Below are 24,124 nucleotides of genomic sequence, written 5' to 3' on the forward strand. Positions count from 1 at the left end.
TCTTTTGTCAGAAGTGTATTTTTGAGGCTTCTAAATCCACTTTGAAAAAGTACTAAAATAAATGTAACTGTAGGAAGATAAGACTATAGAAATAATTGAATTCCACTGTGGATTAGTTAATTTGCATTATATTAGTAGTGTTCTCTGAAATATGCCTTCCATACTTTTTTTTGCTCATTTCTGCAGGTGTATGATGAAGTGTTCATCCTCTTTTCTTGTTCAAAGCATGTAGGACTTGATGATTTAAATCAGATTCTTATTGAGTGTTAAAAGAAGAACAAACTTGGCCAAAGTGGTAACCTTAAGCAGTATTTTTTTTGTAGACTTAAAACAACTTTTGGTGATTCTGCATATAAGAGAATGCGACCTATGGAACAGCTGGCCCATGAGAAGTAGGTTTGTTGCAGAACAGACTTACTTTTATTTACATGTTAACTTGGATTAGGCTACTCCTAAATAAATGCCTTTCTAAAGGACAAAATACCTCTATACTGTTGTAATATTTGAAAATGAGGTAATTATGAAAACACAGTATCTTGAAAGTGTTGGGGGCACTTATCTCTTTAAAAAAAAGTGTGATTCCCATGGTAATCTGCAGCAAGGTTTTCTAAAATAACAAAGCCAGTATTCATCTGCGCTGTGCAGAAGGAAACACTATATTATTTGGCATCAGATGATAGTTTTAAGTGGTACTTCATAAAGTAGGCTCTGAAAGAAAACAACAAACCCCAAACATCAACAAAAATCTCCAAACAAACAAGATTCCATGTCTTCTTGGCTGATCTGTTTTAGTTCATTGTGCTTGATGCAGAATTTGCCAGAGGTTTCATAACCTGTAATAACATGAATGATCAGCTCGAATGATTGTGGTGCTTACACCTCCTCAGCACTTGTTGGTCATAGAGGTCACCTCTGAAGAGCTACATGAGCATTTCAAACTGAGGTCAGCTGTGGTAGAAGAGTAAAGGCATCAAATTCTGCATCTGGTGTGGCTTTACTTGCAACCTTCTACCCATCTGCCGTGCATGTGCTGGTGCTCTTTGAACAAAAGCTTAATGCACTGCATATCAGTAGTTTTAATTGAGCCTCCCTGTTTGGTTGTATTTTATTCCTCTACTGCTCTTTTGCCAGCACCAAGCAGCTGTTAAATAAAGAGGGAAAGAGGAAGCCATGTGTCACAGCTGTGCAGCTCTGGCCCTGCCCTCTGGGAAGTGGAGTTGTTACTCTTCAAAGCATTGTGTGGTTTCTGCTTTTTTATATGGAGGTGGGAAGAGGTGGATTTGAAATTGTGCTGGGTTTCCTGCTGTCTTTTCTCTCTTTCCATCCCAGAACGAAGTGGTCAGTAATATCCAGAATATCGTTGCTTCCATTTCCGAATGTAAGCCACACATTGCTCTGGAGCTGTCAGCTGCTGCCTGGGCAGGCATGGCATTGCCCTGGGACATGGCAGGCCTTCTTTCCTGTGACACATCCTCTGCCACCACTCCTGCCTACATAGGGTTAAACAGAATAACTGCTCTTCAAATGAAAAAAAAAATTCTTGCATGTTTATTGGCAGCCCATGTCTTTCAGCAACCAGTTGCCACATTAAATGTTTAATTTTTTTCCCAAAAGTCAAGATATTTTGCATCTTACATGATGTAGATATGTATTTAATTATTGGAAATCTAAATTATTTATAGTTTTCAAAATGTTAATAGAGGAAGGCAAAATTGAAATGGCTATTTTCTGGTTGTTGGAAAATTGAGGAAGGGATGTAGACAAGAAACCAATCCAGAACAGGATAATTTACCTGCATCACATTATTATGGAAATATCTTATATGTATATATTGTATGTGTTAAGTAATTTAGGTTTTCTTTGTGATCACATCATATCTTAGTAATTGTTTCTAAATCTCTTAATGGAAATTACTTTGTAAGATGCTGTGTTTGTGGCAGCTGACTGCCTCTTCTTCCTTACCCCCAGCAGAAAATACTAAACATGGCTGTGAACATCATAGTGAAGTCATCTGAAGGATAAGATTTATTGAATTTATGGGAATATGTAGTGGGAACAGGTAAAATTAGTCTCTTTAGTTAGTATCAACTGTGTGGTGTTGAATCTGATGGTAAGGCAGTAGATGACCTGGATGGGTTATGTGATTAGGATAATGAAGTCGATATTTTTCATTACCCATATTAAGAAAGTATTTTAAAATTCCTTTTTATGAAAGCAGGTCTTAATTAAAACCATAAAAATCCCATGGTAACAGCAGCCATGATTGTTTTAAGCCACTTCAGCCTTCTTTTCAAAAGAAAAAGTGGACTTTATTTCACGTACTTCTGGATTTCTGGTGATTTGTTTGGTCTTCCTAAACTGCTAAGCTCCTCTGCACTGAGTGGCATTTGAGGTCACAGATCCATGCAAAACTGCTTTAGTTTAACTGGCTTATAAAGAAAAATGTTTATAACAAGAAAGACCCAAAAGAAACAAACAAAACAAAACAAACAAAACTGCATCCGACCCTTTAAAAACAGGAGGAGGCGGGGGAAAAAACCCTAGAGAAACTGGGATAGACCTGAACCATGTAGCTAATGCTAAAGTATGCCAGTCTCTTTCAAGAACAGCGTTCCAGCTGGGATGAAATAAGCAATAATTCAATACATAAGTTTTACCTGTTAAAATGCTTTAATTTCTGTCCCTCCCTTCTCGCCCACCTTATTTCTTTACATAATAATGTCCTTGATTGAACCCCATAGGTCAGCTGTAAGGATTCATTAACTGTTGAATTGCAGTGAGTTTTAATTTTATAAATAGTGGCTCTTTAATGATTAGTCTGTACGATACCTCTGTGTGTTTGAAGACAATTCATATGGTTTTTGAGACTTTAAAACTGGGGGAAAATCCCACACGTTTCACAAATACCTTCCTAGTGATAAAACGTACTGGTTTTCTGTATATAGCGAGATCTGTAGGTACACAAGGCTTTAAAAATGAAATAACTAGAGCATTACTACATGCATACCTAAGTATGTGCATATGAGAGAGCTGTTTATGAGAACAGAGTATTTCAGTTGGAAGGCATCTACAGCCATTGTCCAGTCCAACTGCCTGACTGCTTCAGGGCTGACCAAAAGTTAAAGCATGTCGTTACGGTCATTGTTCAAATGCCTCTCAAACATTGTCGGGGGTTGAGGCATCAACCACCTCTCTAGAAAGTCTTTTTGAGTGTGTGACCCCTCCCTTGGTGATGAAACACTTCCTACTGTCCAGCCTGAACCTGCCCTGGTGCAGCTTTGAACCATTGCCATGTATCCTGTCACTGGGTCCCAAGGAGCAGAACTCAATACTTCTCTTTTTCACATCCCATCCTTGGGAAGCTGTGGAGAGCAATAAGGTCACCACTCAGCCTCTGTTTTTCCAAACTAGAGAAACCCCAAGTCCTCAGCCACTTATTACAGGACTTTTCCTCACAGGCCCTTCTCCAGCTTTGTTGTGCCTCTCTGGACACATTTCAAGCACTTTCACAACCTTCATAAATTGTGCAGCTGAGAATAGTAGACAGTCCTTGAGATGAGGCCACTGCAACACTGAATGCAGCAGGAAAATCTCCTCTTTTGCCTGCCTGGTGATGCTGTTTGATGCATCTTGGGATGGGGTTTACCCTCTTGTCTGCCAGGGCTCACTGCTGACTCAGTCTGAGCTTCTGCCATGTAATCCAGATCCCTCTCTCTCCCAGTTTATACTTGTGCCTGGCATTACTTTGTCCCAGGTGCACAATCTGACATTTGGACTTGTTAAATTTATGCTATAAATCATAGCCCAGTGTTCCAGTCTATGTAGAGCCCCCTACATGAAAGCCAGAAGCACCTCCCAGTTTGGTATCACCAGCAAACTCAGTAATGGTGCACTGCACTCCTGCATCCAGATCGTTGGGAAGTACAGGAACAGGACTGGCCCTGGATCCCTGAGGAGCACTGCTGGGGACTGGTCACCAGCTGGATGGAGCCCCTTCACTTCACAACCTTTTGAGCTCTGCCCTTCAGCCAGTCCTGCACGCAGCACACCATGAACCCACTCGTACTGCAGCTGGACAGCTTGTCCAGAAGGATGCTGTGAGAGTGTCAAAAGCTTTCCTAAAAATCCAGAAAAAGGCATCTACTGCCTTCCCTTTATCTACTAGATTTGTGATCTTATTGGAAAAGATTACCAAATTAGTTTATTAGTTATGACTTTGCTTTTGTGAACCCATATTGACTGTGCCTGATAATTGCATTATTCTTTAAATGCCTTTCAGTATTACCCAGTATAATATTTTCTTCCATAATTTTTCCAAGGACTGAGGCTACATTAATAGGTCTGTAGTTTCTTGGATCTTCCTTCATATCCTTCTTGTGAATTAGAGTAAAACTAGATCCGGATCATCAGGGACCTCTCTTGACTCTGAAGACTTTTGGTAGATGATGGACAGGGGTGCTGCTGAAGCATCCACTGGCTCCTTCAGAACTCTGGGATGAATCCTAACATTCCCCATGGAACTGGAAATATTCAGCTCATACAGCTGGTCTCTTAGAATTTCAGTGTCCACAAGTGGAAACTCACTGTTCCCACACTCATGGTCTTCCAACTTGGGACTGGGCAGCCCCAGGTCCATCAGTATTGTGACGGAGGCAACCTGACCAGCAGGTTGAGGGAGGTGATTTTCAACTTCTGCTTTGCTCTTGTGAGATCCCACCTGCAGTGCTGCATCCAGCTCTGAGGCCCCCAGCCTAAGAAGGATGTGGACATGTTGGAGCAAATCCCTAGGAAGGCCATGAAAATAATCAGAGGGCTGTACCGCATCTCCTGTGAACACAGGCTCAGAGAGCTGGGGCTGTTCAGCCTGGGAAAGAGAAGGCTTTTTGTGACAGGACAAGAGGTAATGGCCTTATACTGAAAGAGAGTAGATAGGAAGAAGTTCTTTACTCAGAGGGTGGTGAGGCACTGGAACAAGTTGCCCAGAGGTGTTGTGGATTCCCCATCTCTGGAAGTGTTCAAAGCCAGGTGGCTCTGAGCAGCCTGGGATAGTGGAAAGTGTCTCTGCCCATGGCAGGGGGTTTGGAACAAGATGATCATTAAAGTCACTTCCAAACGAAGCCATTCTGTAATTCTCTAATGGAAAAAAAAAAAAATGAATGCATTGTTTTTAATTCACCCCCAGCAGTCACTTAATCATCTCCCACAAGTCCAGTGTTTTGTTTTAGACCTCTTGCTATTTATGTACTTTAAAAAGCCATTTTAAGGGATCATAAAGCAGTTCCCAATGGAAGCAAGCTTCATATCTCAGTTGTGGTTTTTTAACAAAGGATGTGGTCTCTTAGGAGGACATAATAACAGGGAATGTGAAGTTTTTCCATATATCTACCTAGCTCTAGATCACAAAGCATCACATCATTCTGTCTGCCGGGGTGAAGGATGTGCCTTCTGTTCTCCAAACATTAAATCTGAGTCCTCTTATGTTTTTTCATTTCTCTTTCACCACCAAGCTGTGGGGGGAATTAGCCATGGAGTGATGTGAGTTGTTGCTTTCAGCTAAATCCAGATGTAAAAATATGTCTTGGCCCTGAATGGGTTGTGCTAGATAGAGCAGCTGCTTGCTTGATCCAGGCTGTGACCATCTGCATAATTTTGATTCCATGGAATTGAAGTTGGCTGTCAGTTCCAGCAGTGCTGAGTCGTTTAGTAGGACCTTGGTGCTGCCTCCTTCCCTGTTGCACTTCTTTATTGGTGTGGTGTTTTTTCCCCTTTTTAAAAACATCAGTTCTATTTAATTTCTCTTTTTTCCCTGGACATTCTGAAACCTACTAGTTTTTGTTTCTTAATCTTGAGGTGTCTCATTTGTGGTTTGTGTGTGTGTATGGTATTTTTGGATAATGCTTTTCAGCAGGGTTCTGTGGCCTGTCCTGATTCATGCTTCCCTTACTCTGCCACTTCTCTCTAACATTTTGAAACTGTAGAGTACAACCTGCATTACCCTCTACTATTTCTTGACATGTATGAGTGAAGAAAATACTAAGTTTTGTTCAGCACAAGGTGAAATCTGATACTTGATTTGAATGTTGGCTGTTAATGACCTGAAAATATTTTTTGATTGATTTTTGTTGCCAAATTCAGGTACTTTAATGAAGCATTTAACTTGAAAGTCGCATCACCTAGCCTTGAACTAATCCCCTTAATGAACCCATAGGTTTTCTGTCTGGAGTACTTACACAAAGCATCTGTCTAGATGTTCATGCTTTTTAGCAGTGCCTGCTAACAACAAGAAGTGAGGTTGAATGTTCCAGAAAGTACAATTTCTATTTCAAGAAACATATTCTTAAATATTAGTAATTGAAAATCTGTGCTGTGTAATGCTGGGTGAGTAACAACTGAAATTAGAGATGCTGTCTGCCGAGGATGACCCATTTTTAGAGTTGTACATGAGAGTGGGGATCCACTTGAGTAAAGCCATCAACATTAATTTTGTGAAGCATTAGGGAGACATCTCTAGGAGTGGAGCTAGGAGGGAGCTCTTTGCTATTCTGTAAAGATGTGTACTCTGACCTTCTGGAGAAGAGTGCAGGGCAGTACTGGGAGAAGGAGCAGGCTGATAGTACAGAAGACTTGTACTGTGATATTAGGGTTGTTATCTGTGAAGAATTTAGGGATGATGAATGCTGCCAGCAAATCTTTTCAAGTGTTTGAAAACATTTTGATATTGATATCCCATCTGAAATCTGTTCCTTTTCAGAGGTACTGGCCTTTTGTCTTTCCTGGTGGTGGAATAACCCTCTCTTTTTGGATCAAAGACAAGAGAGCTACTTCCAGTCTCTTGTGGTTGGTACTAGTAATTTGTGGTATAATCTTTGTTTGGCTTCATTTGCAGTAAAGAGTCAGTGCTGACCATAAGAAGAGAGCGTAGTCCTGGGCAAGCCTCTTGTGGAGGCTAGAGGTGATAGATCTAGGGATGGTCAAGCTTCTTACCAGTGCAGAATGTCTGACAAACCACTGCTGTTACTGGCTGGCTTGTAGGCTTGATGGGCTGGCTTTTGTAGATTGCAAAATCTCTGAAGATCAAGTGTTTAACCTCAGATAAATTCCACAGGATGTTTAGGATTTTGCAAGCCTGCTGTTTAGGTGGGTTTCCTCTGTCCAGTACTGAAGGACTGCTATACTCAGTCAAGTAGTGAATATTTGTACCGTAATCCAGCGAGTGAAATGGAATAAAAGAGGCACCAGGTACTCCACACAGGTTGGATTTTTTTTTACTTTATCTGCCTGTGCTCTGAAGAAAAAATTCAAGAACTTGAACTTGTTTGTTCCTTGGAAGGAATTGGTGGCAAAGGACTCACTGAGTGTGGTGACTAAGTCTGACTGTCAGAGTGGTTCTCAAGAAGATGCAGAGTAGGAAATTATCCCTTGAGGGCTTGTCAAAGGGCAGATTGCTCTCTGCACTCCAAGGACAGTGTTTATCCCAAGTAATTTTCAGGATGCTGCAGAGGCTCATGGATTAGACAGCAGCAAGTGAATCTTTAATTGAAGACCACCTGGAAAACATGAGTTGCCATGTCTTTATGCTGCTCCTGTTCTGTACTCGAATTTAAGACTGGGATATGGAACATTCTAGTTTAGAGATTTAACAATAGTCTAGTTTAAAGATAAGAAACTTTTGAGTTGTCTTGATCAATGTTATGAAAGCTGCTTAGGATATGTTACTGAGAGGCCCCTCAGTTTTAAGTAATTGATTGTATGGCTCTTTTACAGAAAAGCTTCTGTCCCACAGTAGGAGTACTTAAGATCAAGGGGGACCTAACCACTAATTGATGTGTGGTTCTACTCTTTGAAGACTTCAGAACCTATCTGGATTTTCCAAATGTGTGTTGCAGAGTTACAGTAGCTTCCAAGATTGAATTTCATGCTTTTAAGATAGAATACATGCACAAATTTAACAAGGCAAACCAGTACTGAAGTTTTAAACCACTTCCTTTTTTTGTGTGTATGCATTGGTAATGCAGTTACTTGAATTCAAACTATAGTGGTAAGCTTTGGGTCTCCATATATGAAAGCATATATTAAAAACCCTCCCCCCACCCCAGAAAGCAGACTTGAAAATAAAATCCTTTTTTCACCATTTTCATGATGACCTGCCATTTGGACACTTTTAATCCTCAATCTGTGTAAAAGTTATGTCTTGCATTAAATCCTTTATGGTTTTTTCCTGTGAATTTCTGAAGTAATCCTCTGTGTGCCATATAGCTTGTTCTTCAAATTGCTTGCCTATAATATCTAGGAGTTTTGTTTAAAAAGCTTTAAAACGTCGATTTTAAACAAAATTCAGCTGGATAAAAATTTCTTGTACATTCAGTGTTACACATTCTGCATGTCTAAATTCTTATCCTGTTGAAACTGTTTAGTACTTTCTGTAATTTAGTCAGTGAATGCTTCAAATGGGGCATTTGGCAGAGGAGTCAGTGATGTTCTTGATAATGAGTAAAATGTTTTTATAATGGCTTTTGTTTTGTTGTTGTTGTTGTTTTTTTTTTTTTTTTTGTTTTTGTTTTTTTTTTTTTTCCTCTTAGGGATTTCATGGGAAAGAAGGAATACATTCGAAAGGGAATATGTGTGTTTTCACAGTTGGGCAGTAGATAGGTATTGCTGGACTGTTAGTGGTGTACCAAAACATATTTTCCTTCCTGTATCTTGTGTTTTCATCATAGCTATGTATCTTAAATGTGGAACACATAGTCCAATATTTTGTCTCTGGCTTATCCTGGGCCTTTTTCAATGTTCTACATATAAAAAAATCTCAAAAATCTGATTGCAAAAAAAAAACCTAAAACTGCTTGACATTGAGCATGTCTTGGTGTTTGTATTTAGCCAGGTAAGGATTTAGACAGAAATACATGTCAAGATAATTGATTTGATTTTCACTGTGAAAGCTGAGATTTGTTTTCACAGCGTGGTAGTTCTCAGCTTTCTTTCCATCCCTGTATAGGTTCTGTATTGTTGGTCTGAGTGAGGAGTTCTTTCATCAGAAAATGGATTCAGGGATCCTATTTATGTAGTGCAACACTGCAGACAGAGTGTAAATGTAAATGATGGAAGCAGACTGCAGCATGTGGACAAAAACTTGTCACTCATGTGGGGGACTGAGAACTTCCTAAAGTGCCTTTGCTGCTGAGGATAACATAATGTGTAAATTATTTTCAGACATTTTCAGACACCCTGGTAGTTACTAGAGAGTTTAAGATCTATATAAAGTTTGAGTCCCTTGTACTACAAGTGCTCTATGATATCTGTTCTGTAGTGTTTTTAATGTAGTGCTGTTTGCTCTAAAGCAGATTTATTGTTTCCTGAGCCACAGGCATACTTAAATCACTGCTGGTTGAAGTCACTTACAGAAAGGGCTGGGTTGGAAGGAATTGTAAAGAATATCTAGTTCCAATGCCATTGCCATGGGCAGAGCACTTCCCACTAGTCCAGGTTGCTCAAAGCCCCATCCAAGCTGGCCTTGAACACTTCCGTAACTTCTCTGGGCAACTCATTCCAGTGTCTCACCACCCTCACAGTGAAGAATTTCTTTCCAGTACATAACCTAAATATACCCTCTTTCAATTTAAAGCCATTTCCTCTTGTACTTTTCATTATATGTCCTTGTGAAAAGTCTGTCTCTAGCTCTCTTGTTGGTCTCCTCTTGGTACTGGAAGTTGCTGTAAGATCTCCTTCTCTTGTTCAGGATCCTGTCTTCATTGGACAAAGTGGTCTAGCCCCTCTAGTAATCATTGTGGCCTTCCTGGAATTCCTTCTGCAGGTCCACGTCCATCTTATGTCAACTAAGGCAAATAGCTTTCCCCATAGAGTACACCTGTCCTGGTAATGAGAACATGAATGAATTGTAGGTATGTGAGCCTTTATAATGTGTCTCTTTAATTTTTCTCTAAGCACATAAACATTTAAGTGAGGACCAAGACCTTGGCAAACTGGTAGATTTTGCGAGCAGGTTTAACTAGAGGACAATATTTTATTTGGAATTGGTGGTTACTGCACCAGTGCTTAGTGGAATCAAGGTCTAGGCACCTTAAAGTTCTGGTATTCTGAGGGAGGATGAAGGAATGTGAGCAAGGCAGGTGGTGACAATGAGCAAGCAGGACACTGCTGTCTTGCCTTTGAGAAATCTGGGTGGTGACTTTAAGTGTCTTGCTCTTCTAGATGCTTTGTCTTTCTTATACATCACAGTTTATAATTGTGTCCTTGAGATAAAGGAGTTTTTTTGCTCTTGTGAACTTTAACTGTGTAAAATATTTAAGAAAAAAAATGCATAGTAGCACCTCTGGTAAAATTCTGGTAATAGTATCAGCTTCCTCTAAGCAAGTGATCTGTTTTAGGGATCATTTTTATATAGTTCTTGCAGAAAGGGCATTTATATCTTAACTGCAAAAAACCTTAATTTATAAAAATTTAGTGTATGACTAAATGCTAATCTATAAGTCACAATGTTCTGTTGATGCTAGGAACTGTAATATTTTCGTGGAAACATCTCGCTACTTAATTTTTGCAAGAGATTCTTATTGCTTTTTTTTAGTCTGTTTTAATCGGTTTCTGTTCAGTAATATTTAATTTGCTGTGTTGAATCTCAGAGGGATTTAAGACTGATGTTTTATTGTGCATTACTCTAGGCTGTTACGTCATTTTTCCATCCCCACAGTCTTCAAGTGGGTAAATGTTACTTTCTCTGCTGATATTCCTGTTTAAAAATTGATTATAAAATAACACAAGCTATTTTGTTACCTTGAAAAAAATTAAGCTGTATCATGAAATATTTAGCACACAACTGTTAAAGCTATCTGGATTCTACTCATGCATATTCTACTAAGTTTTTTTTTTAGCTGATCACTGAACCAAACCCCACTTTTAATTAATATTTTTAATTATTCTGTTACTGAAAGACTAAGTTAGATTTGTCTTTGTTTGCAGAAAAAGCCACCTGAGTGTGCCAGGAAGTTAGAGAACAGCTGTCTTCTCAAATGAGTGAACAGTATTGATATTCCACACTCCTTTTTAAATGGTAAGTTGTTCAAGAGAGCTCTTGCTGAACATTCCCTGTCACTTACTTTGCATTTGTGTGACTCTATTACAAATATCTTTGATGATTGTGATAAGTCCCTCAAACTGAAGACCAGTGATGAATTTTAGAAACTTGTCCAGAAGGTTTTGAGTTAGCCTTGGGAAGGAGGTTTATATTTTTTGATATATAGGAGGTTTATATTTTTGTAATGTTGATTAGGTCCTGAAACAAACATCAAAAGCATTGCTCACCCAGGAGACTGGTAGCATTTAAATACTAATCTTATTGTGTAGAAACCAGAATGAATTTACTTTATTCATGGTTGTTCATGAGATACTGGATTTATAAATTTGCATCTGTTAATTACTTTTACCCTGTATAATCTGTACTTTGTTGATGTATTGTCTAAGAGATTTAAACTAAATCTGCTGAAGTTGAATGTTTATTGGCATCAAAGTGCAAAGGATAACAAAAGATTTGTATTTATTGATATTAAATTAGCTGTTTAGGGAAATATTTCCCAGTCTCAGCTGCCCCACCCAACACCAGGGACCTTTAGTTAAGGATTATCTGTTGCATTGCTGGAAGAGTAGCACTTCCCTCGCCGTGTGACATAAGAGGTGGGACACACCTGGGGGTGCTAATGAAGGACTGCTGGCAAAGTGCGGACAATTTTGTTACAATAAGTAGAGCTGGTAAGTGTGTGCAGGGAACTGCAGCTTGTTGGCATCTGCAGTGGGAGAGAGAAAGCTTTTGAGCAGGGGAAGAAGCTGAAGAGCAGATTTGTTGTTCTTCCTTCTGAGAGGGTGAGGTTAAAAGTAGTATTAGCTACCTGTAGGAGAGACTGTTTTCTTCCTGCATTGTACCCCACAGTGCTACCTTTGCCGGAAACCATGGCCAGCCTTGCTTCAAGGTCTGTGAGAAACAGTAAAGTATGCAGCAGTGCTTTAGGAGACTGTTGTTTAGGATACTGTTCTCCTGTGTCCTAGAGCTGATTGTCTATAGCCCTGCCTATGATCCTTTGGCACACTTTTTCCCTCAGCTGAAATTAACTTTTGCTTATTTCAGTTTTGAGTTCTGAGGATATGCTTGATGATACTCAAGATGCTTTTCAGCATATATGTTTTGAACGAGATTGCACTTCCAGTTAGGAAAAAGAAGAATTCTAGAAAATATGTGCATTCACAATTTCAAGTAGGAAACTGTTTTGAGGAATGAAGGCGTAAGGAAGCAATATGGTGCACACAGGAGTGGGAGGGTTATGGTTACAACTTTTGAAGGAGAAGGGTGAAAGAAAACCCACTCTTTCCCCCTTTACCTCTCTTGCATTACCCATTAAATGAAAAGGTAAAACAATGGTTGTATACTGAAATCATTTGGAAAAAAGATATCTTGCTTAAATGTCAAAAGCGGTGGAATTGTGTCAGGGAAAGTAAGTAGTCTGCAAAAAAAAAAAAAAAAAAAAAAAAGGTAAATCAAGTGGACATATTCAAGATTGAAAATATACCTTACTACTAGATTAATAGATCAGCATATTGCTTATTATTTAACAAAGCAGTGAATGTTACAGCACTGTTACATTTCACTTGCTTTTCTTGCTGCATGGCAACATCATTGCTTTTATTCACAGGGAGCTAGAGAAATTAGTTACTACAGGAATAAGAACCTTGGTTTTGGAATATTTTATCTAGGTTATATTCATTAATAAAACTTCAGAAATCATTTTGAGATATTTGCTGTTCACTCTCAGTGCAGTTTTATCAAGTATTTCCTGTTTCTTTGTGCAGTTTAAGCCAAACTTTCATGTAGAGTTTAATTGAAGTGTCAAGCGTTTAACTAGTCTGGAGTTTAATGTAACAGATGGGTGTATAAAGACAATGCTGAACATACTGGAAAATATCAACCTTTAAGTTTTTTAAAAAAATATTAAAATCTAATTCTAGTAAACAAATTCTGATTTTTTGGTTGAACATTGTTCATTCATGTATCACAAACATTCGGATTGTACATAAAATTTGGAAACTACTGGATCAATAAAATGAGAAACTTGTACTTAAAATATAGGTTGATTTCTACAGAAATGTAGTATATTTTCTTTTTAAATTTCTATTCAAAGAATTTCACTTACAAGTCATAATAAAAATTTAAACAGCTTAATTCACCTGTTCTGTATGCAGGGTAAGGCATTTGAATTTGAAATCAAGTCACTGATTTTGTCACTTGGTTTATCATTGTGCCTTGTCTCGCTTCTCTGGATTTCCTACTGTGTTTTGCTAATAAAAATGCCCCCAAAAGTTGTCAGTGGTGATAAAAACACTATATTAAATGTTTGTACAAGTTGCTGATTGCTTAAAATGCCATACTGTGTGAGTAGCATGCACTGGCTTTTCTAAATTACTGTTATAAACCTACAACACTATGGTACAAGAGTGTCTTCCACAAAGAAAGTTAGAGAGCATGGAGTGAGGAATAAAATACCAGATGCAGGGCTTGAAAACAGCCTCTGATGCTTACTAGCCTCAGCTGTCAATTCAGTAGACTACCAGAAGAATTTGTCATCGCATACAAGCAGTTCTAAGAAATACACCTTTACACGTAGTTTGGCAGATAAAAATACTGTATATTCAGTTACATGTTTTGAAAAGAGATGTTAAAACTATGTTTGTGATTGCTGCGTGGATAATACTCTTCCAGTCTTTAGAAATATTTTTATTGGGAAAATAGCTTGGATATTTTTAGTCAGGGTTAAACCAAATTTATATGCCAAGACTTTTGCCTGTACTGTCTGACTCTTCAGTCATGTAACCTGCATCCTTTAACCTTCATGGCTGCTAAATTATAGAATTACTTAGTAAGTTAAATGTTTTATTTAAAACAAACCATTAAGAATAGTCCCCTGAAAGAAGTAAGCTTTTCAGAATGGGGCAGACTGAGTGTGAAAAGTAGGTTGGGCAGGAGAGAAATAGTCTCTGGAGAATGGTGGAAGGTTTTTGGACTACTAGACCAGCCAAAACTGCAGATCACTAATTGCATAGCAGTGGGTGGGGGGAGTAGGAGGACAGTGTTTTTCCAGTGGTCTCCCAGGGGTGGAAAAAGACCTATGAGAAAGGCAGAAGTATTGCAGAATTCTTACATTACAAATGGTAAAGCCAAAATGAGGTGGAACTGGTTTTGGGAGAGACTGACTTAAAACAGGATAGAGAAGTGATCACAGATTTTGATCTTCAGTCACATGCATTTTTTATTAACTTTTTCTTGTTTTCTGTCCAATTTTGATGTTAGGAGAGGCTGAATATTTGTGCTTAGCTTTTGCCTGTTTGGGGTTAAACTCTTTTCAGTATGCACTGATTTACATTTTGGACTTCACTGCATGGAGTTGGATTAAATTGCAGCCTGGCAAAATGGGTTTGATGTTAGCAAATTTCTTCTCCTTGTGTATTAAAACTGATGTCTGCACTGTGAGAGCCTTAGCACGCTCATCACATTTAGAAATAGTCTTTGTTATCACTGTCTGAGACTGGGAAATTTTCACTTCTGCAAATAAATGCAATCATTGGCCTCTTCTCTGAACTTTTCTGTGATTGGCATCATAATAACTTCCCTCTGAATTATGCAGCTAGTGCACAGGGATCTGCTTGAAGATGAGGTTTAAATCTTGGTTGCCTGTGCAATGATTAAATAAATCAGCTTCTAAATTTAACTGATGTAGTTAAATTACTTCTTGAACTGTGTGTAGATTAGTCTCTAATGGGTTGATTTTTTCCATATGTGCTTGTAATCTATGTAGATTACATTGATTACTTTAAAGTGTAGTTAAGAGCAATGTAAGTATCGATAGGTTTGTTACATAATTTGGTGGGGTGTCTGGAAGATCTGTGTAATCATAGATAACTTAAAATTACAGTCTTTGAGAGTTGGTGTTTGTGCCTACAGTCACCCTGAAAGTCCATAAGAACAAACTGGTCTCCAGTCACAACAGGTTTTGCTTGGTTTGATGTGATTCTCAACCTCAGGAAGGTTGCCAACAACCACAGCATTGCCCCTGGAGCCTCATCACAGAGATAGCAATAGCAGTCCTTTTTCTGTTCAGCAGCCAGCTGGTCACAGCTGTAGTTAAGAAATCTATTCCTCTTGGACTGGGGGATCTCATCAGCTCAATGGGTTTTAAACTAATAATTGCATTTCACAGGAGAAGATTTTATCACCAGTATAACAGCAACAGCACTGCTGTGAGGGAGGCAAGTTTAGAATAGGTTCACTTCAGAATTCAGCATCTTTCTTTGTTTCTGTTGTATATTTAAAGAAAAACAAAAGCATCCTGAATATTGACATGCCAGGATTTCATTCCCCCTCCCTGCCATTGTATTCACTTCAACATGTTTATATTCAAAATCTACTTAATAGTGTTAAGAGTGAACATCTAGGAAATCTTTTTGTTCAAAGCAATTTAATGATAGGAAATATGGAAAGTGTTTTGATCCAGTATGCAAACTATTTTAAGGCAAACTCATGGCAAAGTTCACTAGTAACCACTGTGGAACTGAAGGGGTGAAAAATATCGGTTGGGTTTTTCTTTCTTTGGAAACAGGTGCTGTAATTGATTTTCAGCTGCTTTAAGTTTACAAGAGACTGCTGTGATCATCAGGATCTAGATGGCTGCCCTTTCTTTTTTAAATTCAGGAATAAAATTAAAGCATACTTCATCTATACTCGTTGCACTGTTATACTTTTACTTGTAAATAAAACATTAACATTTAAAGCTTCCTCATTTATTATTTGGTTTGTGTATTTCACGGAATGGGTCAGGTTAGATGGGACCGCAGTGGGGCATCTGGTTCAACCTCCCTGCTCAAGCAGGGCCATCCCAGAGCATGTGGCACAGGGTTGTGTCCAGATGGTTCTTGGATATCTCTAGTGAGGGAGACTCCACACCCTCTCTGGGCATTCTGTTCCAGTGTGCAATCACTGCACACTAAAGAAGTCCTTCCTCATGTTCAGGTGAAACTTCCTGTGCATCTGTTTCTGGCAATTGCCTCTTGTCTTGCTTGACACCACTGAGAAGAGCCTTCAAGATAAAACAGACTGCCCTGAAGTTACCTGGTTGCAACTACAAGGTAGCCTCAGCTATGCATTAATGTCATTGATGTCTCCTTATACTCAAAAAATAGAGCACTGAGTCTGCAGATAGCTACCTGGTCTGTAATCTGTCAGCATTTAGTAAGCTAGGGGCATTTTCCTTATTGTTTGGGGAGAAGCAGCATTTATTTCTGAGGGTTTGTGAAAAGAGTTGACATGCTATGGAGTGTGTTGGAAGGATTTTCATATTCAAAGAAGAACACAGCCTTTGAATAGGATGTTTTACACTGACAGTGGGAGGGGAGTTTGTAATGTCTCTGGGGAGTGGATAGGAAAGGGGAGGAGCAGTTACCCAGTCCCATTCTTTTAGTTACTGGACTCTTCTGAGAATAAGAAACAGTCTTTGAAATCTGTCTCTGAATAGTAAACAGTTTAAATGATTTAAAAAAATAAAAATAAATGTTTTGTACCACATAGGGCTTGTTGGCAAACACTGGATTGTAGAACTGCAGGGGTGAAAGGGTAGTCAAAAGGATTAGTTTATATCTCTTCTCTTAGCTACCAATGCCTCCAACTCTTGTTAGACCAGCTGGCAGCTTCCAGAGAAACAGTGAGACATGGCATTGCAGAAGTGAAGTGTGGAGAGCAGAGTCCAGGTTAGTAGAGGAAAGTGGCTGTAGGGCACGTGAAGGACAAAAATCTTGGTTGCTGTGTTGGCAACTGGGATGTCAAATATGCACAAAGCAGTGGTGCTGGATATGAAGGAGGAGATAAAGCACTAGCAGCAGGACTCCTGTAAAGGAGAAGGTTGGACTGTGGCTCTAAAATATGGGCAGGGCATCTTATCATCAATATAAAACTGAATGGCTTCAGGTGTTTGTCTGCAGAATGCTGATAGATGCAATTGGGAAATATGAATGTGATCAGTTCAACATGCAATCTACCTGTTCGCATTTTATGACTAGTGATTAATGGTAAACAGGTAAAGAAATACTCTGTTCTCTATGATTTACAAGATCAATATAATCAATTGGATTAAATTTGGATTGCAGATTGAAAACATAGAGAAAATGGTTCCTTAATTTTTTCAATGGTTTGTCCTTGATTCTATCTTAGTCTCTTGGAAAAGAAAAAAGGGACCTTCACAATTCACCTGGAGCTAAGGGCAACTACTTTTCTTGAGATGTGATGGTACCTTTCATCTGATAAGTGACTTCTTGTTCCTGAGAAGAGGACACTAATTTTTGTCTTGAGTTGCTACCCACGCTTCTGTTTCAGAGTACTGTGTATTTATTAAAAAGTATGTATTTAATATTTCATTCTCTAAAAATAAAATTGGTGTTAAATATTTATGAGTATATGCTGCTTGTTTCTTTTTATAAACAAACCACGGAAATCAATGTATACCAGGTTAGCATTCAGTAAAAGCATGTTTTTCAGAAAGAGATGGAAAGGATATAGACATAAATGACTTATGTGGCTAACATAAGCAGAATTTGTAATACACACATGGGGATATCTGTTTTCTTCTGTTCAGTAAATTTTTTGTTGACCTACTCAGAGTTTGTTGGGATGCCTACATGATTTTGGGAAATGTGTCAGCAGAAAGTTCCTGAAAATTGCAAGAGTTGTGAGCTCTTTAGTGTCATTCGTTTGTGTTACTACTAATAAGACGGACTGGGACTAGAGAGAATGACTTCTGAGCAGCAGCTGAAGGTACTGTATGTAATCTTCAGGAAGAGGGCACCTTATTCTGTCTACAGCTTCCTTGTGAGGGGGGTGGAAAGGGAGGTGCTGATGCAGCCTGTGTCAGATGTCCAGTGACAAGATGCAAGGGAATGACATAAAGGTGTATCAGGGAAGTTTAGGTTGGATGTTAGGGAAAAGTTGTTCACTGAGAGTTGTGGTCAAGCACTGGAACCAGCTCTACAGGAAAGTGGTCGTGACCCCAAACCTGTCAGTTCAAGAAGCATTTGGACAACACTTTTAAGTACTTGGAGTAACTTTGGGCTTGCCTGTGTGGTCAGGAGCTGAATTATCATCACAGGTCCTTTCCAACTCAGCATATTCTATGACCTAAGTAAAATTCTTCTAATGTGACAGTGTTGGTGCCATTTCTTGTAGGAAAAAGTTGCTAGTCTTTCAGCCTTGTTATCTTGTCACTTGTGCTTAGCTTGCTGTTCATCTACACAACCAAACACTGTAACTGGTATGAAATGGGAATTCAGCTTGAATTGCTTTGTTTTTTTATTTTTCTTTTGTGCTGAAGCAGACTGAGTGCTTTCACTATCACTTCCATGCTCTCAGATATAAGGACAGTAATTCCATAAACTGCTTTGACTTCTTTCCCCTGGATTAGATTTTTGCTGACTTCCAATCTCATTCCAGCATGAGAAGCAGCTCAGCCAGGAGCAACAGCTATAATAGCACTAATGTTGAAACAGGAATGGGAAAAGGAATCTATTTAATTTAATCAAGGAATTGTTAGCTTGCAGCTGTCTTAAAAAGCACAACTTTAAGTGGAGTAGATCTTAAGGCAGTGACTGGATTTTGCTTCTGAGAAGGAGACATAACTCATCTTGTGGTTGAAACATTTGTTGCTAAGTATTGATGTGATCTATGTCCAATTTCTGATCCTTCTACAGGCCTTGATGATGCTAACCAGCACACAAGTGGCTCTTGTGCTGCTCAGCAGTATGAGATGCTGCTTCTTGCCTTTCTTATGCTTGGAGAGTAAATTTAATGTCAGGGTGTACAGATACTGTAGCAGTGAAGGTATTGGGTAACCTTACTGTAATAGGCTTGATGATGCTCCTTGGCAGTTGCAGCCTTGCTAGGTTTAGGCAGTCTGTTCCTCTTTCAGTGGGTTTTATTTGGCTCTATTGCCAGGATTTTGCTGTGTGTTTGACTGACAGTAAGGAAGATGAGATCCTTCCCAAAGGATTGCGAGGCTGAGTGCATTATGGGGGAGTGAGAGGATCAAGGTAACTCTGACTCCTGTAGCCTTCGTTTGTAAGTATTGGAGGGACACAAAATTAAAAAAAAACTGTGACATATTTTCAGCCCTAAGATGGTTCTTTTTCTTTCTAACCTGTATTTGCCTCTCGTCTTCCATCTTGTCCTGACAAAATTCAAACAAAATAAAACTACTCTTTTTCAGCCTTTATATAGCAAATTAAAGCATGAGGAAACAACATTGTAGGATGTATTATGCTGTAGATTTGGTTTGGATCCAGGATTATATTTATGATGCAAATTCCCCATATGTGAAGTATATGAACTCTTTCAGATGAGCATAAAACCAAAACGTTGTCTCTAGGGGCATATGTGACAGTGTCAGCATCTGATGGTCCAAGGATTGGGAGAGCACTAGCTTGCAACAAACAAGCTAGTTTTTTGTTTCCCTACAAAAAAGAGTGTATACAAGATGGACTCAGGATCATCACCAGCAGCTATTCTGCTCTGAAGGTGCTTATGCCCTATTTTACCACACAACTTGCTAATGTAGTCTCTGAAGTCTTTGAACATCCCCAGAGGCTCACAGGTGAACACCTTGGTGGCTCATGCTGTTCTTTGTTGTGGACTCCATGTATTTTGATGATTTGTGCTTTTATTATTCTATGTAAAGAGTGTTTTCCTCCAAGCTCACACTTAGCATTCACCCACTCTTGGCATTGACTAAAAGAAGAGAGTTACAGACATAGCTATAAATCATTGTGATGCTTTCAAATACTCAGGTTCTGAAATTTCATAGTTCCTTATAAAGCTAAGTTTACATTTTCAAGTCATATTTATATATATGTGTCTTGAAGAAAGACAGACAAAAGGTTCCACAAGGTGTATTTTAATGCACTGATTTGAAATATAGGAATAAAGCAGATTTAAATAATTTAGTATTATCATTGATAACCTCTGCGTCCTCAGTAATCTTAGCTGTGATTTGATGATTTTTAGCTAGGAGAAAAAGTTGCCTAAGCCTCTTCTTAGTGATTATTTGTACATGGTAAGAATGTGCAAGCTTTTTTTCATTGAAGCTGGTTTCTGGAGCACTTCTATCCTGCCAGCTCCATGGAGATGTGTTGATACAATGCCAGATTTCATGGAACACAACTTTCTTTCCAGCCTTCAAGTGTTGAAAGGGGATTTTTACAGAAGACTAACTGCTAAATTCTGTCTGAGACTCACTATTGTTTTACAGTAGCTTATTTGTCTCACAATGGGAGTTACTGTATGTGTAACGAGGAGATCTCTTTAATGCTGAAAATGAGGTTTTGTATGCCAGTGTTACTGTATCAAAGCATGTTACTTGTAGTACTGGCTGACACTGATTTTAGCTTTAACACCTCCCCCCCCAAGAAAACTCCAACAAAAATACCCCAAAAATAAACAAACAAACAAAAAAAACCTCCAAAACCACCAAAAACCCCATAAAACTCCAACACAAAATGCTACTAAAACTTCAGAACAGCAGAAAAAGAAAAATCTGAGGCCAGCATTATATGTTGAATTATGAAGAAGGTAATGGTGGGCAGAACCTTGACAACTGAATTTGTGATCCTAGCAAGAGAGAGGATCTGTCACAAAGGAGCCAGAAACACCAAGAGAGGATGTGATGTTTTGTACCTGCTTACAGTCTTAGTGTGCCTTACATATCAATAACAAATATATCAAGTGTGTTTAGATTTAAATTTTTACTGCAGCTTCATTTCTCTTAGTATTCTGTTTATGGTGAGAGGTACAAATGGATATCTGCCCATGTAAATTAGTTTTGAAAAAATGTCTTCAGTATTGATAAGGACAGGAAAAAGGAGTATGATCTGTCTTGATTTCTGCTGGACCCATGTTACTCACTTGTGATTCAGTTGTTGGGGTGCAGGGAGCTCTCCTGCACTTCTGATAACTGGATGTTCTGCTGTCATCTGTAACTGTTACTATTTCATTTTATGAACTGAAAAATTACACATTGCTTATTTCTCATGGGTCAAGCAGGAATGATTTCTGTGATTAACATGAAGATGTTAACTGTGTGGAAGAGAGTGAGGAAGATTAGCTGGAAGAGGGAAATAGCATCCTTAGTGCTTGGTTACTGTGCACAGGCAGATAATGTATAGGAAAGACATAAAATGCATCCCCACTGTGAGAAAGTCTGTGACCAGAGCTCAGCCTTCCTTAGGCATCAGAGTGAAATAACCACAACACAAAAAACTGTATTAACAGGGGACCTTGATAAGGCTGCTTGAGCTTTGTGGTGATTTTTTTGGGGGGTGGTGGGTTGGTGTTTTTGTGTTATTTTTCTTTGGGTTTTTTTAATTTTTATTTTTATGATTGTCTTGAGTGTTGCTTTCTGTCACTCATAGTATCTTGATTTATACACCAGTCCTTGATCACATGGCACTTTGTGATAATGCTGTACTATAGTAGTTACCAGAAGATGGACTTCATGTGAACAGATGGCACACTTGGCTCAGGATAAAAATAGTTGAGAATTTTCAATTCTAAGTGAATTGGATCAGCTGTTGGATCCAGACACAAAATATTTAGTTCAGTTTTTCCATGAAAGCACCCAAAATAAATCTGGTTTTCCCCTACACAGACTAGTTGCCATTTTCAGGTTTCTGATCTATAGGTAAAGTCAAGTGTTGGTAGGAGTGTCAAAATCAGGAAAATTTGTGATGTAGGTGTAAAGCTTCACCTTGAGGAACTCCAGGAATGTTGCTTTAGTTTGTAATAACTTAAATCTTCATGGGCTGTCCATGTGTTTCCTAACACATGCCAGGAAATTTCTGCTGCTGTTGTGTGGCTGTTCAGACATTGGATATTGAAGTTGCTTTGACTGCAAAGTATTTTAAGGATTGTGATACGTAGTGTGGTAGCCTGAAAAAAGCGTAATTGCAGGTGTGTCCCAGTGGTAAAGTCTTTCCTGCCTGGTGAGAATTGGGAGTGGAGGAGGTTTGTTGGGAGTAGAGGTGGAGAAAGTATGGCAATTCAACATTAATCTTAAGTGCTTTTTCTTTTGCTGTTTGACCTACATTATTGCTCTCTTCCATCATCTCTGTGTGTGATATGTATAATAAATGTGTATAAATTGCATGTATATATATAGAACATAAACATAAACGGAGTGTACTTGTGTGCATATGCATATATGACATCCAGAGGGTTTCTTGTGCAGAAAAGAGCTATAAGAAAACTTGACACTTCACTGTGACATTTTAAATTTTGGATTAATTGAATTATGTGAAAATGTAACACTTCCATGTGACATTTTAGATCAGCTGCTGGGAGTAAAAGATTTTAAGAACAGATCTTTTTCCCCCAGAAAAATCCTGTTTTAAAAGGTTTTTCGTGGTGAATATTAGATATGGGAAATGGGGAACACTGTGTATTGCCATAAAATGGATACTATTTGACAAAAAATTGAATCCTTAATCCCTTTTTTACTTTCCCTTCCAATTTAAGGTTAATTGGAGTTCTGAGAAACAAATTACTGAATTTGCTTCTGGTTTAGCTTGAGGTCATTGGAGGATCTGAATGGTGTGTTGTCCCTGCAGGAGGGCTCCTGAGGCCTCACCAGGTGGCCTTTATTGCATGGACTGTGACCCAGACAGTTATTTCGAGCACTTTAAATCCAGTAAGGCTCTGTTAAATGGGATCAATGTAAGTCAGCAAGCCTAGCTGCATCTTAGGTTTTCTTTATATAATCAAGGCATTTGCTTGTGATAACCCTTGCTGTTTGTGAAGGAGGACAGCTGGGACAAATGTACTTTAAATGGTCTGCAGGAGTTATTTGTAATTATTGTTGTCTAAAACACTAAGAAAAGGCTTGTTTACAGTTGCAGACTTTCACTATTTTATTACAAGTTCTTCCAGCATCAAATTGTCTGAAGCAGTGTCAAGAAATTATAGGATAATGGTTCTTGTCAAAGAATTTTTCCACTTCATGGTAGTGTAAATACAATGTGACTGTATATAACTCTAAACTATCAAAAGAATGTGCATCAGATAACCAAAACAGGCTTAAAGTAAGCACTACAAGGTGCTTAATGCCATCATTCAAGAGACAATTGAAACAGTCATACTTACAGTAGTTTCTCAGTGGTGTATCCTAAATTGGGACATGAAAAGCTGTGTTTTGTCTTATTAGTTTAATTGTCAGCTGAAGAAGGAGTTTGTTTGTAATGATGCTTTTTGGACTGCAGTAGGTTGGTAGGGAACAAAGAAATTTCATTCAGGTGATGGTATGGTTAATTGTTAATTAAGTACCAATGTTTATTCAATAGCAGATCTCTTGGTTATGCCATGTTTTAAAATTTTTTTTAAATTATTGTTTGTTGCTTTGTGGTATTACTATGCTAGAAAAATGAACAGGTACTAAACAAGTGGGAATGACTAGTATTGCAGTACACAACAAGTTACTTGAACCATGATTTACTTTTAAGGCTTAATTTATTTTAGCCAGTTTATGGGAATACTGGGTTTTGAGATAGTGGCCTATAGACATTTTCTAAACTGTCTGGGCTGCTGAGTTTTGCTGTGGAAAGTGAGAATTGTGTGGCTCTGTCTGCATAACGAACTCTGCTCACATCTGATTAAGATCCAAGCCTGTTTCCAGATGACATCTGGAAACATTTTGACCTGCTAGTGGAGGGCTTTTCGTGACCTAATTAGCTCGGTGTTAGAACTAGCTCTTTGCTGCTTTGTGATTTTGTTCCTTTTGACTTCATCTGGTTTATACTTCTCACTGGATGTTACCATGTAGGGTACTAAAGGTCAAAACAAAATTAGATTTTACAATCTGCTGCTCTTCCAGTCAGTGTTTCAGTACTTCTAAATTTTCATACATGTAATCATTAGGTATTCCAAGTACAAAGAGCTGAATAATTCAGCAGCCGTATGGCTCACACATGTCAAGATGATACAAAAGAGGGGGGATGATCAATCTAAGTCTTCTTTCCTGTGCTGTAGGACAAAGCACTGCTTCTT

The 24,124-nt window shown here is 38.6% G+C and overlaps 1 protein-coding gene across 2 annotated transcripts in view; it reads left to right on the plus strand.

Annotated features, from left to right (window-relative positions):
* WASF3 (WASP family member 3) overlaps nucleotides 1-24,124 on the plus strand; it is a 68,137-nt gene that overhangs the window by 8,655 nt on the left and 35,358 nt on the right. For both annotated transcript variants that reach the window (XM_053971608.1, XM_053971607.1), the window contains exon 2: nucleotides 10,975-11,065. The gene's annotated coding sequence lies outside the window, so the exon portion shown is untranslated. The remainder of the gene's footprint in view (nucleotides 1-10,974; nucleotides 11,066-24,124) is intronic.

Source organism: Vidua macroura, chromosome 2 (assembly GCF_024509145.1).
Source record: "Vidua macroura isolate BioBank_ID:100142 chromosome 2, ASM2450914v1, whole genome shotgun sequence".
Classification (NCBI taxonomy): Eukaryota; Metazoa; Chordata; class Aves; order Passeriformes; family Viduidae; genus Vidua; species Vidua macroura.